Below are 15,906 nucleotides of genomic sequence, written 5' to 3'. Positions count from 1 at the left end.
ATGGGTGTTGGCGCGTGGCCAAGTGGTTAAGGCGTTCGTCTAGGGATTCAAAGTCGCTAGTTCGAGCCTTGGCTGAGGCAGCGTGTGTGTCCTTGAGCAAGGCACATTGCCAGACATTGCTCTGCGATGACACCGGTCCCAAGTTGTATGGGTCCTAGTGCCCTTCCCTTGGACAACATCAGTGGCGTGGAGAGGGGACTCTTGCAGCAATGGGCAACTGCTGGTCCTCCATACAACCTTGCCCAAGCCTGCGCCCTGGAAACCTTCCAAGGCGCAAATCCATGGTCTCATGAGACTAGTGGATGCCTATATATAAAAAAAAATCATGGGACAGTCGACACGAACAATTAACATACGAACTGATACGTCTTTGGACTGTGGGAGGAAACCAGAGCACCCAGGGGAAACCCACGTGGTCATGTCGTTGTCATCTCCTGAGCCACGTTAAATACACAATGTACATTAAAAATAGTCTACAACCATCTGGAGGGCGCTAAGTAAATGAAAAGAAATATTCAATGGTTCAGTACCAGAAAATGTATACAGTGCACAACCTGAAATTCTTACTCTTCACAGACAATTTGCAAAACAGAAAGGGAACAACCCAAAGAATGAATAATATTATGCAGAAAGTCGGCGTCTTAAAATCCATACTCATCAGTATCCTACGGAAAGGTTTATCTACCTGCACTGCACTTCCCCTCTGACCGTAGCACTTTATTCTGGGTACTCTCATTGTTTTACCTTACACTGTTTAAATGCGCTGTTGTACTGAAGTGGTCTGTATGACGGCATAAAAACAGGTTTTTCACTCTACCTCGCTAAGTGGTACGATCATTGCCCCCAAGCCGACGCCTCCACCCATTAACCCACCTCACCACCACCACCACCTCTACATCCACATCAGCCACTCCTCTCCACAGGCCCTCAGCAGTCTTTACCCTCACCTCCGCTCCCCATGCAGTGCCACTTTATGATTACGCTCCGTACCCATACCTGCACTGACACAGTCACTGTCCTAGAAACATAGAAACATAGAAAATAGGTGCAGGAGTAGGCCATTCGGCCCTTCGAGCCTGCACCGCCATTTATTATGATCATGGCTGATCATCCAACTCAGAACCCCGCCCCAGTCTTCCCTCCATACCCCCTGACCCCCGTAGCCACAAGGGCCATATCTAACTCCCTCTTAAATATAGCCAATGAACTGGCCTCAACAGTTTCCTGTGGCAGAGAATTCCACAGATATGGAATTCCACAGTCCTGCCTCATATGCCCTTCTGCTGCCTAGAGGATCACCTCTTGCCAAGAGTCACTTTGTCGTTTCATCATTTCCTGTCAGAGTCACCTCGTGTCCAGCTACTCCTGAACCTAGCGTCACCTTATGGACATACAATCAGTCTGTGTATATAAGCTAATCTTATTTATATGAGGCCACATTCAAACAGTTACTTGTACTTTGTATTTTATAGAATTGTTTTTATATTCGTCGTGTTATTTATATTTATTCTGTTTTTATGCTGCATGCGATCCTGAGTAATAATAATGTCGTTCTCCTTCACACTCGTGGACTGAACAATACCAATCAGAATCAGCTTTAATATCACCGACATATGTCGTGAAACTTGCGGCAGCAGAACAATGCAATGCATAATAATTGAGAAAAACGTGAATTACAGTGGATAGATATATACATATATAATATTTACATTAAATCAGTAGTGCAAAAGTAGTCGATGCCTTTTGAGAAATCGGATGGCAGAGGGGAAGAAGCTGTTCCTGAATCATTAAGAGTGTACCTTCAGGCTTCTGTACCTCCTCCCTAATGGTAACAATGAGAAGAGAGCATGACCTGGGTGATGGGAGGAATACTAATGAACAATCTTTGATCCTGAATAAACCAATTTACCAATAGTGTGCAGTTCATGACATATCGTTCTGAAACTGCCCTTGCTTTCACTCAGCAACACCCAGCAACCCAGACCCAGACACAGACACTGCTTGATTTAAACTGTGGACATGTCCCCTTGGTGAGAGATTATCACCCGTCTCAGTTGAGGTTCTTCGCCTAGCAGTTTTGGGTCCACGACTGTGCAGGGAAACTCGCGTGTGAACTGTCATATACTCTTACGGAGCCTGCTGAGACATCTTCCCTTGTTGATGAAAGTGCAGCGTGTCTCGACTGGGCGTTTGAAATGACTGTTTTAAAGTGTCTATTCGGTCTATTTAGACCTTTTGATGTTCGTTTTTCTCAGCTCTTTGTCCTCTTCTGTTTCAGAAACCTCCAACCAGTTTTTTGTTAAATAGCTAGATACAGAAAGATCAAATTTGGTAATCATTCGAGGGTGACAAATGAAAAGAAATTAAATTGAGTCTTACTATGCACATTTGTCTCCCACCAGCCGTGGGTTGGGCACAGTTCCTTCCCATACGGTTTTTACCCTCTATTAAACACTTCCGCCCTTCAGAGTTCTGTAGGCGGTCTTACGCTGTCCGCCTCCTGAACCAGCGCAGAATTTAACTTTACCCATACTTACCGCGTGTTTTAATTTCTTTCTCTCTCGCTCGCTCTACTCAACAGTCTATCAATGTACTAGAGTTTGGTGAGAGATAAGGGGGTCCTGTCCTTGAGAGCAGAGGGTAGATATAACGATTAGGGCATAGAATGTTACAGCGACTGTAAGCAAGGTAATTGCTAACACCCGGCACGGACATACAACGACAAAGGAACGCGGGCGGAAAGGTACTTGCAAAACCAGGAGAAAGAGAGAGAGAGAGAGAGAGGGGGGAGAAAGCAAATTCCAAAGATTTCCATATTTTCATGTCTGTTATATGGTGCGAATATTGCGGTCACATTTTTTATTCAACCTGAAGAGACCACGTGCACAACGGCCAGAGAAAGAGATGGGAAATACTGACGTTCCTGAACTGGATGTTTAATTTCCACCCCTACCCCCACGCCACCTTTCTACATTCGGAGTGAAGTGTCACTCTGTGTCTGTGCCTGTGTGTGTGTGTGTGTGTGTGTGTGTGTGTGTGTGTGTGTGAGAGAGAGAGAGAGAGAGAGAGAGAGAGAGGGGGGGGGTGGGGAGGCGTGGAGGGAGAATTGGGGAGTAACGTCGCCCGCAGTCGACATCTGAACTTACAGCTGAGAGATTCCCTGCACGAAGTTGGAAGTTCGCAGGACCTGAAGAAACGTTCCGAAATGGCGTGGAAACAAAGAGAGAGAGACCCTGATCATCTGTCATATGCTCAGTGAAAGCAAAAGGGATCCTTTTATAAACGACATTACAGGAAGAAAACACATTTCCAGTTCTTAACCATCACGTAAGTGTTACATTCTGTGAATTTTCCTCTGAGTGAAATTACAACGCTCTCGGGCGTCTTCTGACGTTGTTTGAATCGTGTTGCTATGATATCTATTAAACGGCAGATCGCGGCTGTTGAGCCCGGAATATCAGCCACTGATTTGGGTACGCTTGTGGCGGAATGGTGGGGACGGAAGGAAGCAGATGATTGTAAAAGATCGGAGATTAGACACCGATTTGGAACACGCAGTCACTCAACACACGGTCAGATCGGCACCTTCTGATACACAGTAGCCACGGGCTAGCCGAGAGTTAAGACGAACCCCCCCCCCCAACCACCACACCCCCCGGTTATCGTCCACCGTGACTCAATCTCACTTGCATCTGAAGTTCATGAAGGGGTCGATCGGAGGCTTCTGCAAGTACTTACGAGAAAGAAGTAAAACCGGCAATTTGGATTTGTGCTTAGACTTGCCTGTGAGTTTGAACGTAAACCTTAAAAATCTCTGCACTATCTAACGCAACTGCAGTTGCGTCGGGCAGAGCGAAGAGTCTGCGATGGGTTGTCAGTGATCTGCCTATTTGACAGATATTCTTTTTTTAAAAAAGAGCCAGCATAGGCTTGACCAGAACGATTCTGTGTATGTCTGACTGCATGAGCACTCGTAGCTACCTCCTAGAGTGGGGTTACATTAAAAACCCTACAAGCTACACTAGAGGGCAACAAAAATTATCCCCGTGCTTCAGCAACCCCCCCCCCCCACCACCACCACCAGCGCTACTACCTTTACTGCCCTCACTAATTTGGGCAAATCTCCTCCGTGATAAATGTACGCCTCACAGTCAATGTTCACAATAAGGCCTCTCTTTATTTGAGAGCTCCCTGTTCCAACAAAAAAAACGGCTATCGGCCCCATTAATCAACCCGAGCTTTCAGTAAAAAATAATTCATCTCTAAAGGTCCGTGTCAACATTGGGAGTTCCTATTCGGCGTGTGCGTTTGTAGACAGAGCGGGGTTCACATGAAGGCAAATTTAGACAGATTGGATATACGCCTTAAAGGAAGGCCACGCGTTCAGTAATGCCGCGTTACTTGCAGTGGGCCGGTAAATTCATTCAGAATCTCTATCGTAGTTTAATAATGGGTCAGCAATTAATACTCTAAAGTACATATGAAGTGTTTTATTTAATGCGTTCCTTGTGGTATGTAATTATGGGGAAGTGTCAGAATTAGAACAGAACCGGTAACACTAATTGCTGAGGGCTAATTGAAACCTAGCGCTGAAGTTAAAATTGACGCGTCACTGGAGGCGAACGAAAAGTCGGCAGGTACAGTACAATATTTTAAGGATGTTTTAGTGCAAGCATTAGACAAGAGAGACTGAACCAAAAGTTGTCCCACTAAAGCTATTTATAGATCACCAATTGCAACGAAAGTAACGCTTATTGGCCTTTGCGAGGCAACTGGCTCTGAATTCAGGGTCGCATTAATAACCATTTCCATGCATTGAGGCCGTGTTCGAATATATTTTCATTGTTTGCTTTTTTTTTAAAGACAGATCACCGAGAGAGAGAGAGAGAGAGAGAGAGAGAGAGATCTTGTGTTTCAGAACGATCTCTTGGTTTTTCTTTTTTGCTTCGTGCAGAGCCTCCTCGGGAGATCTTCGGTCACCCAATTAATCTAAATTTATTATATATGTATATATAATTATAATTAGCAATTATGGCAACTTTCATGTCTTTACACTGTGCCGGAAAAGAAGGAAAAAACACCAGAACACACAATACGGCGATAATAAACCTAATTCTGATTTGTACGGCCAAGAACGGTTTAAAAGGGATAATTTGCCCAAATAATTAAAACCAATAAAAGTGCTGAGTGGCTGTAAATATTAGCTGAAAGTTACTTTGAACTTTGAGGACAGTGATTGTGATTTGTGCGGAAAGTGACGGCCGAGAACGATTTAAATGGGATAATTCGGAATCAGAGTCAGGTTTAATATCACCGGCATATGTCGTGAAATTTGTTGTCTTTGCAATATATAATAATAGCGGAAACCGTGAATTACTTTAAGTAAATTAAATAAATTTAATTTATATTTACTTAAATTTATAAAAATTTAAGTATATATTAGTAGCGCAAAAATAGGAAATTAAAAAAGGTAGTGAGGTCATGTTCATAGCACAAATAATTAAATTACTAAAGGCGCTGGAAACTGTAAGCTGATAGTTGCTTCCAACTTTGAAGTCGGTGACAATAAGCCTGATTCTGATTTGTACGGAAAGTGACGGCAGAGAACGGTTTAAATCGGGTAATTAGCACAAGTTATTAAAGTACTAAAGGTGCTCGGTGACTGTTAATCTTAGAAGTGCGACTGATTGTGTCAACTCCCTGACTTCACGTACTTGCCGTTTCGGGGTCTTGGCAATCCTGCCGCAACCTACGGCAGCACTCTACACCGGTCCTTAACTCCCCAAGGAAAATGCCGCAAGGAGACTGGTTGGACAGTCCCACTTTGCCCGGGCAATGCATTTTATCTTTTAACGCCTGCTGAGTTGGAGAGACAGAAAGAGAAAAAAAATACACTTCCGACATGGCAATGATTAAAAGCGTCGGCCTTGACTCGTACATTACACAGACAGAACATGAATCACCTTGTCTTTCTTATCTGTACAGTTTTGCTTTCAGCGGCTAAAAGGAATTAAAAGTCGGATCTGTGCGGATTTTATTTCCTTTAAAATCAGAATAAATCCCAATATTGCTAAACTGAGCAGAAAGTTTCCCTGATACCCTTCCATAAGCGGGCTGAAATCAAATTGGTAAATTAGTCTACTGAGTTCCGATGAAATGTCGACCTATTATTCTCCTCCATAGATGCTGCCTGACCTGCTGAGTTCCTCCACATTTGGTGTGTGTTGCTGCGAATTTCCAACATCTGTAGAGTCTCCTCTGTTTGAAATTGTTTTATGATTGTCCCATGTAAAAAGCGTACCTTTCATATCGTCCATACAGGCTAATTCATTCCAATGTCAAGTGCATTGAGGTAGCACAGGGTAGAAAAATAACCGAACAGAGTATCACAGAATTTATTCGTTGCTTCGAGACCCAGAATCTCTCGCACCCCAAGGATAGCAAGAATCCGGTTGCACAGAGATATTCGACCATGGAAGGAGATCATATGGCGGGCTTTTAAGGCATTGTACCACAGTCTGGGGATACTTCAGAGCACAACATCTTCCAAGAACAGCAGCCGGGAGCCGGGTTTGTTTCAAACTCTAATCTATGCTTAAAATTAAGGCCTCTTTTTCTGAATATATGTAATTTTTATTTTTTCTCACCTCTTATAGGCGGTGTGAACGCGTATTTTTCCCTCAATCTCGGGTCCTCTACTAGAGGTCTGGGAGTTTGAGGGTTCGATACAGTATTCTTGCTGTGCCTAGTACTGCGCTATTCCGGACCGAGATCTCAGTTGTTCTTCCCGGGATTTGTTGGAGCCACTCTCCCAGTCCAGGTGTCACAGCTCCAAGTGCCCCCATCGTCACCACTGGGATTACTCTGACTTTAACCTTCCACATCCCTTCTATCTGCTCTTTCAACCCCTGATGTTTCTCCAGCTTCCCATATCCTTTCTTCCTGATACTACTGTTATTCGGGATTGCCACATCTATTACTATCGCTTTTTTCTGTTCCTTGTCCAGTATTGCCATGTCTGGTTGGTTGGCCAGTACCTGCTTATCAGCCTGTGTGTGTGTACATATAAACGTAGTAAGGTAAAAAGCATAATAAAATAAGAAGATGTCGATTGAATAAAATCATTTCGATATGGCCAGAACACATAGTCTGACTCTGGATAGTCACCTTGTCACATTTGGATAATGCAGAAAATCTACAAAGATAAAAGGCGCTTCTTAAAGACAAATTTAAACTAAAGGTTAGATCATGTCCTCAAATTAGGGACATTTTCTCATTTCTATCTTCATTTATATTTTGGGGGGTCTTGAAACGAGTCCGGCACCACCTCAGTTATCCCTAGTTAAACGGTCTCTAAGAAAAACAAATTTCTTGAACATTAGCGAATACGAGGTGGTCGCTATCTTCCGGATAGCGCTAAGATAAAAGTTGTTTTAATATACTTTTCCAGATTAAACGCGCGCCCTGTTCACAAGCCAGCTGCTTTATACACATCAGCGCTAAAGTTTACGGTTATTTTTAGATTGTGTTAACACGTTAATGGGATAAGAATGCGGGGTTGAAATTCGCCTCCTGCGCGAGTGTAAACAGCGCACACGGCAAAAGCGAGCGGAGTAACACCGGGAGCTGGAGAGTGCGAAACCTCCCAGAGTTGCTGGTTAAACTGAGAGACCCCTCACTGAGAGGAGAGCCGTGGCCATGGTACTAGCCATTAGACGACACGATCATGATACAAGAGGCCAGAGGGAAATAGAACCCATATACCTCTCCTCTGTATGAGATCTTTAGAGTTTCTGTGAGCGTTTCTATAGCTCTGTTTTTTTTACTGGATGGGATTGCTAGCCCCATGCCTAACCCTCCTCCTTTCGGAGCCGGGCATGGCTCAGTTATAGGGAAATATAGGGCAATTTTAAACAGAGCCGAGAATCATCGACACTGATCTGAACTCATAAGCATTTTCCCTCACCAGGGGCGATTCAGATAGGTAGAGATAGGGGTAGGACATAGGGTTTCATCAACTTCAGCTATGCACCCGACTTCGTTACTCGAAATCCCACCCCGGCCTTGTTATCGCCACAACACAACACAACACATCTCTCTCTCTCTCTCTCTCTCTCTCTCTCTCTCTCTCTCTCTCTCTCTCTCTCTCTCTCTCTCTTACACACACACCACTCACGAACACACACACATACACACGCACACACATACTCACACGCAAATACACACACACACATAAACACACACGAGCACATACACACGAACGCGCACACACGCAGACACATACGCACACTCACATACAATGCTGGAGGAACTCAGCAGGTCAGGCGGCGTCTATGGAGAGGAATTATTATTCCTTTCCCTATGTGCTGCCTAACCTGCTGGGTTCCGCCGGCATTGTGTGCGTGCTTCTCAGGATTTCCAGCACTTGCAGAATCACTTGTGTGTGTGTGTGTGTGTGTGTGTGTGTGTGTGTGTGTGTAAAATAAACGTCGGAATTGGGCAATAAATAGGAATTCGGGGGAAGGGGGAGTTCCACAGTGACCGATTGAAGGGCCTCACAGAACTGTATGCATCTCCTATATTGTTTCACCCCAGTGAGTTTGCGTATTAATGGGATACGACATTGCAGCTAACACATGGAGAATACGTATTAGATTTAGTGTTCCACGCGTGTAGGTGAATCTACTAGTTGTAGCGTTCAACGCGAGTAAGATTATATACCGTACTCGTTATAGTTGTGCAGCCCAGAATCTGTAGGTATCGGTTACAGCGTTCTCCAGAGTAAGTGTGCGCAGTGACCAAGGTTTTCTACACAGTAAATCTATCTGCTACAACACGCACAGAATGTTGGGGGAACTCAGCAGCATTTACGGAAGGGAATAAACAGTCGATATTTCTGGCCGAGTCCCTTCTTCGGATGCCAGAATAAAAAGGTGGTGAGAAGCGAATCATTTGTGTGAGTTGCTCAAGATTTCCAGCATCTGCAGAATCTCCGGCCCTTCCGGCCCTTCAAGCCGCACCGCCCAGCAATCCCCCAGTTTAATGCTACTTTACAAGGCTCAATTAATTTACCAACCGCTACGTCTTTGGACAGTGAGAGGAAACCCACATGCTCACTGGAAGAACGTACAAACTCCTTACAGACAGCGACAGTGGGAATTGAACCCGGTTCGCCTGGACTGAACAGCGTTGCGCTGACCACGCGCCCCAGATTCCACAATGATCTATTGATGGGCGTCTTATTCGAGAATAGATTGGTATCACAGAATTGCATGTGTCGTCCACAATGTTTTGCCCTGGTGAGTGTGCGTATTAATAGAGTACGTATTAATGTATACACTGGTTAGTGTGCTATACCCAATCAGTGAACGTGCAAGGCTACAGTACTCTACGCCGTATGTGTGTGTACTAATTACTGTTCTATATTATCGGTGAATGCACTGGTTACAATATTCGACACAGCAAATATATCAGAATATTAGAGCATAAGAAATAGTAGCAGGAGTAGACCATTTGGCACAACGAGGTTGCTCCGCCATTTAATTAGATCACGGCTGGTCTGTCCCAGACTCAGCTCAACCTGCCTATATACTCGCCAAAACCCTTAATTCTCCTGCTATGCAAAAAATTCTAACTGTGCCTGAAATATATTTAACAATGAAGTAACCTCGACTGTTTCTCTGTACTGCTTCCATTGATTCACTATTCTCTGGGAAATGCAGTTCCTCCTCATCCCTGCCCTAAATATATTTCCCCGCAACTTGAGACAATGTCCCTTCATTCTAGTCTCACCTATCATCGGAAACAAATTTCCTGCCTCTGTCTTATCTGTCCCTTTCATAGTTTTACCGTTTTTGTCTGAGATCCTCTCTCGTTCATCGGGAGAATTGCATACAGTTTTGGTCGTTCCAGTACAGGAAGGATGTTGAGGCTTTGGAGAGGGTGCAGAAGAGGTTTACCAAGATGCTGCCTGGTTTAGAGGGCATGTGCTATCATGAAAGGCTGGATTCAATTGGGTTGTTTTCTCTGGAGTGCCAGAGGTTGAAGGGAAATCTGATAGAGGTTTACAATATTATGAGAGGCATAATCTTGTTTCCTAGGGTTGAAATGTCTAATACTAGAGGGAATGCATTGAAGGCTAGACAGGGTGAAGGGTATTGTATTACTGAGAGCGTGGTGGTGCCCTGGAAATCACTGCCTGGTATGGTGGTGGAAGCAAATGCATTAAGGGCTTTTAAGGGATGTTTTGATAGGCACATGGATGTGAGGAAGATGAAGGGATATGGACATGGTAAAGGTAGGCGGGATTAGTGTTTGGGCGTTTTTTTGGTTTGCTTTTTAGCCAGTTCAGGACAACATTCTGGGCCGAATGGCCTTTTCCTGTGCTCTGTTGTTCTGTGTTCCACGCTGTATGTGCAAGGGTAGTCTCAGAAAACTCAGTTTCTCCTCAGAGGCTAACTAACTCCCTCATCTTCCAGATCCAACCTGGTCAACCTCCTCTACACTACCTCCAAAGCCAGTAGCTCCTTACTCAAGAACGGAGACCAGAACTGCATTCAGGAATCAGCGTGCGACCTCACAAGTACCCTGCACAGTTGCAGCACAGTATTCCTGATCTCAAACTCGGTCCCTTTCGCAATTTCATTTGCCCTCTTTATAACAATTTGCATCTGTAGATCACCTCTTTGCGATTCATACGTAAGAACTTCCAAGTCCCTCTGCACAACAGCTTGCTGCAATCATTCACCACTTAAATCATCATCTGAATTCTATTATTTCTTCCAAAATAGGCGGCCGCACATCTACCAACTTTGTGCTCCATCTGTCAGACCCTTGCCCACGCATTTGATAGTGGTAAGGCCTCACTTGGAATACCGTGAGCAATTTTGGGCCCCTTAGCTAAGAAAGGATGTGCTGACATTGGAGAGGGTTCAGAGGAGGTTCACAAAAATAATTCTGGGAATGAAAAGGTAGCCGTACAAGAAGCGTTTGCTGGCTTGTGCCTGTATACTGTGCGTTGAAATTCCGAAGAATAAGAGGTGACCTCATTGGAACATATCGAATATTGAAAGACCTTGATAGAGTGGATGTGCCGAGGATGTTTCCTATGGTGGTGGAGTCTAGGACCAGAGGGCACAGCCTCAGAATAGAGGGCCGTCCATCTAGAACGGAGATGAGGAGGAATTTCTTTAGCCAGAGAGTGGAGATTCTGTGGAATTCGTTGCCACAGGTGGCTATAGAGGCCGAGTCATTGGGTATCTCTAAGGTTGATAGATTCTTGATTAGATAGGGCATGAAGGGATACGGGGAGAAGGCAGGAGATTGGGGTGAGAGGGAAAATGGTTCAGCCATGATGAAATGGCGGAACAGACTCGATAGCCTGAATTCTGCTCCTATATCTTATGGTCTTATTGACTTATGGTCTTAACATATCTGATTCTCTAGGATAGTTTGCTTTTTCACTCAATCCAGTGCTATCAGCCAACTTAGATACGTTACAATCAGTCCCTTCTTCCAAATCGTTAATGTATATCATGACCAGTTACGCGCCCAACACCAACCTCTGCAGTTCACTGCTCACCACTGACCGCCAACCAGGGAAATATGCATTCTTGCCAACAGTCTGCCACCATTGGCAGTGGCCTAGATTTATCTGCCTTTTGCAAACATCCTTTTTCAAACAGTGGCATGAGAGTACAAGGATATATGTACTGTTCTACGCAGGAGGTGTATGTACTGGTTACCGTGTTCTACACAACAATTATATGTGCTGGATATAGAGTCTCCACAGAAAGTGTATGTATTAGTTAGAGTGTTCGACACAGCACACAGCATTCTACACAGTTAGTGGTTGCAGTGTTCTGCATAGAATGTCTGTACTGTTACATTGACGCAGTAAGTGTACACCCGTTATAGTACTACACAGCTATTGTATATACTGTACCAGTTAGTGTTCGACACTGTTAGTATATTGACTGGGTGCAGTGTTCCACACGGTCTATGTCTGTGCTGGTTACAGTGCTCTACAGAATTACCGTATTGCTGTATTAGTTACAATTTTCTATACAATGTGTGCATATATTGGTTATAGAGTTCTACACGGTGTATGTACTAGTTAATGTTCTACGGAGTTAGTGTACAATATATTCTACTTACAGTTTTCTATACAATATATTTACATATTGGTTGCAGTCTTCTGCACAGCAGGTTTATGTATTGGTCACGCTGGTACACACATTTTTTGTATATACTGGTTACAGTATTCTTTCCATTTCATGATGTGCTGTTTTATTTTCCATAGTTAATACGTGTATTTGTTGCAATGCCCTTCACAGTAAGTGCATGTACTTCATTCAGCATCCTTCAGTGTTCAAAATCAGAATCAGAGTCATGTGTCTGTCTGTCTGTCTATGTAGAGTTGTAATTCACCGTTTAAATATTTACACATACACACACACACACACACACACACACACGCACACACACGCACGCACACGTATATATTATAGTTAAATTAAATAGGTAGTGCAAAAAATGTAGTGAGGTAGTGTTCCTGACGAAAGGTCTAGGCCTGAAACGTCGACTGTACCTCTTCCTAGAGATGCTGCCTGGACTGCTGCATTCACCAGCAACTTTGATGTGTGTAGCGAGGTAGTGTTCATGGGTTCAGTGTCCATTCAGAACTCTGATGGTGGAAGGGAAGAAACTGTTCCTGAATCATTGAGGCTCCAGTACCACCTTCCTGATGGTAACAATGAGAACAAGGGATGATCTGAGTGGTGGGGGTCCTTAAAGGTCTACGCTGCCTCTTTGAGGCATCACTCCCTGAAGATATCCTGCATACTACACGGGCTAGTGCCCATGATGGAGCTAAGTTTACAAGGTTACTTGTATCCTCTGCAGTAGCGCCCCCCACCACCTCCACCACCCCAACATACCAGACGGTGATGCAGCCGGTTAGAATGCTCTCCACCGTACATCGGTAGAAATTCGCGAGTGTCTTTGGTGTTGGTGAATGTAATTCTTAGTGTATGTAATTGTTACAGTGTTCTGCACAAACAGTGTGTGCACTGGTGACAGTATTCTTTACGATTGTCCTCTGCACTAGTTGCAGTGCTCTACACAGTTAGTATATGTATTAGTTAAACAGCGCTTAACCAATAAGTGTTATGTTTTATTTATTTATTTATTTATTTGTTTGTTTATTGGCATTGAGCATGGAGTAGGCCCCTCGAGCGGCGCCGATCCCCGCTTTAATCTGAGCCTACTCACGGGGCATTTTACAATGACCCATTAATTTACCAATCGGTAGGCTGTTGGAATATGGGAGGAAACCGGAACGCCCGGAGGAGACCCACGTAGTCACGGGATGAACATACAAACTCCTTACAGGCAGCGGTGGGAATTGAACCCGTGTCGCTGGTACAGTAAAGCGTTGTGCTAACCGGGCGCCCTACTGTCTAGTGTGTGAGAATGTGTCGAATCTCAATCTGAATTTGAATCAGGTTTTATTATCGTTGTCTTATATAATGTGAAATTGTACGAAATATTGTAAATCAATAAAACAAATAAATAGCCTAAAGAAGAAGGAATAACTAGGTTACGTTCATGGGTTCACGAACCATTCAGAACTATAAGGGCAGAGAGACGAAGCTGTTTCCGAATCTGTGAGTTTGTGTCTTCAGGCTCCTGTACTTCGGGGATTCCTAGCTTCGGGTCTTCTCGGTTAATGGTAAGTGTCCATGGAATAAAAAAGTTTGTGTCCCTCTTCTGTACCTCCTCCCTGATAGTAGCAACGAGAAGAGGGCATGTCCTCGGTGGTGAGGTTCCTTCGTGATGGACGCCGCCTTTTGAAGATGCCCTCGCTGGCGGGGAGGGTTGAGCCCGTGCTGTAGCTGGCTGTACATTGGAGCCTCCTTACCACGCGGCTCTGCAGTTGGGATGCTCTCCACCACCGTACATCCGTAGAAATCTGTAAGTGTCCTTGGTGACATACCACATCTTCTCGAACTCCCAACAAATTAGAGCCACTAGCATGCCTTCTTTGTGGGTGCAGGAATCTGATGGACACCGGATAGATCCTCTGAGCTGTTGACACCCAGAAACTTGAAACTACTCATCCTTTCCATCGCTGGCCCGTCAATGTAGAGTGATGCATGTTCTCCCGACCTCCCCTTGCTGAGGTCCACAGTCAATTGCTTGGCATTGCCGACACTGGATGAAAAGTTGTTGTTGCGAGACCACTCGACCAGCTGATCTATCCCCTTCATGGTCATCTGTTCTGCTTTTATAATGATCGACACAGTGAGTGTAGTTTATTGTGTTCTACGCAATAAGTCTAAGTGTTGTTTAGAGTGTTCTAAACAGTTAGTTGGTATATTGGTCATATTGTACTGTATAGAGTGAGTGTATGTACTGATTAGACTTGGATCCACTACAATTTGCCCACCGTCACAGCAGGTCCACAGCAGATGCCATCTCATTAGCTCTTTGCTCAGTCCCTGAACATCTGGACAGCAAAGATGAATACATTAGGGTGCGCCTCGTCGATTGCAGCCCGGCGTTCAATATTGTCATCCCTCAAAACTAATCGATAAGCTTCATACCTCCTTGTGAAATTGGGTCTTTGATTTCCTCATTTGCAGACCTCAGTCAGTTCGGATTGGCAAAAAAAAAATCTCCTCCGCAATCTCCATCGGCAAGGTTGTTGGCTTCGTCCCCTGCTCTACTCGCTTTATACGCGTGACCTCTGAGGGTTAGCATAGCTCCAATGCCACACTCAAGTTTGCTGACACCAACGTCGTTGGCCGAATCAAAGGTGGTAAAGAATCAGCACAGAGGAGGGAGCATGACAATCTGGCTCAGAGGTGCCATAACAACAACCTCCCACTCAATGTCAGCAAGACCAAGGAGCTGATTATTGACTTCAGGACGTGGAAACACGAGGTCCGTGAGCCAGTTTTCATCGGGAGATCAGAGGTAGAGAGGGTCAGCACCTTTAAATTCCTCGGTGTTACCATTTCAGAGGACCGGTCCTGGGCCCAGCACGTAAATATAATTACGAAGAAAGCACGACAGTGTCTCTACTTCCTTAGGAGTTTGCGAAGATTCGACACGCCATCAAAAACTTTAACAAACTTTTATAGATGTATGGTGGATTGTACATTGATTGGTCGCATCACAGCCTGGTATGGAAATACCAATGCCCTTGAACGGAAAGTCCTACAAAAAGTAATGCCCTTCCCAGCACTTAGCACATCTACGCGGAGCGCTGTAACTGGAACGCGGCATCCATCATCAGGGACCCCCACCATCCAGGCCATGCTCTCTTCTCACTGCTGCCACCAGGAAGAAGGTACAGGAGTCTCAGGAATCACACCACCAGGTTCAGGAACAGGTATTACCCCTCAACCACCAGGCTCCTGAACCAGAGATTCAAGAACTATGTTCTTCATATTTATTTATTTATTTGCGTGTTTGCACAGTTTGCTGTCGTTTGTACACTGGCTGTTTGTCCGTCCTGTTGGGAGCAGTCTTTCGTTGATTCTACTGTGTTCCTTGGATCTACTGTGTATGACCGCAAGAAAATGAAGCTCAGAGATGTATATGGTGGCATATATGTACTTTGATAATAAATCTACTTTGAACTTTAATTGGTATTTTACACCGCTCACTCTGCCGTTTACATCAAACTCTACTAATTCCGCATTTGTAAACATCTAAATTTTAATGAGTTCCCGAGTCCAGAAGAGTGGTTTTAAAATATCTCTTTTTAACTTGCCCTCTATTCCAGTGTTTGGAGACGATGCACCCCGTTAAACACCACTGAAGTTTAATCATAGGGTCCGTAGATTCAATAAGGTCGGCTCTGCCGCACATTCTCTCGCTCCCTTGCTGTCTTCTGGC

The 15,906-nt window shown here is 44.5% G+C and overlaps 1 protein-coding gene across 2 annotated transcripts in view; it reads left to right on the top strand.

Moving 5' to 3' along the window:
- The first annotated feature begins 3,113 nt into the window (after nucleotides 1–3,113).
- Nucleotides 3,114–15,906, top strand: part of tbx1 (T-box transcription factor 1) — a 37,182-nt gene continuing 24,389 nt past the window's right edge. For both annotated transcript variants that reach the window (XM_063073229.1, XM_063073227.1), the window contains exon 1: nucleotides 3,114–3,327. The gene's annotated coding sequence lies outside the window, so the exon portion shown is untranslated. The remainder of the gene's footprint in view (nucleotides 3,328–15,906) is intronic.

This window comes from Mobula hypostoma, chromosome 21, assembly GCF_963921235.1.
Source record: "Mobula hypostoma chromosome 21, sMobHyp1.1, whole genome shotgun sequence".
Taxonomy (NCBI): Eukaryota; Metazoa; Chordata; class Chondrichthyes; order Myliobatiformes; family Myliobatidae; genus Mobula; species Mobula hypostoma.
Note: the sequence above shows the minus strand (reverse complement) of the source record. Positions and strands in the feature narration are given on the sequence as shown.